The sequence below is a fragment of the Meleagris gallopavo genome, chromosome 2 (assembly GCF_000146605.3).
Source record: "Meleagris gallopavo isolate NT-WF06-2002-E0010 breed Aviagen turkey brand Nicholas breeding stock chromosome 2, Turkey_5.1, whole genome shotgun sequence".
NCBI lineage: Eukaryota > Metazoa > Chordata > Aves > Galliformes > Phasianidae > Meleagris > Meleagris gallopavo.
Window position 1 is genome coordinate 3,376,430 of NC_015012.2, and position 352 is coordinate 3,376,781.

A 352-nucleotide genomic window follows, 5' to 3' on the forward strand; every position below is an offset into this window, starting at 1 on the left:
TTGTGAGGCCCCATCTGTAGCGCTGTGTCCAGGCCTGGGGCCCCCAGCACAGGAAGGATGTGGAGCTCTTGGAACGGGTCCAGAGGAGGGCACTGAGATGGTCAGAGGGCTGGAGCAACTCTCCCGTGAGGAAAGGTTGGGGGAACTGGGCTTGTTTAGCTTGGAGAAGAGAAGGCTGCGGGGAAGGCTTGCAGCCTTCCAGTACTTGAAGGGAGCGTATAAAGAGGAGTGGGAACAACTGTTTCCATAGGTTGATATTGACAGGACAAGGGGGGAATGGTCTTAAACTGAGGTTTAGGTTGGATATGAGGAGGAAGTTTTTCACACAGCGGGTGGTGAGGCACTGTAACAG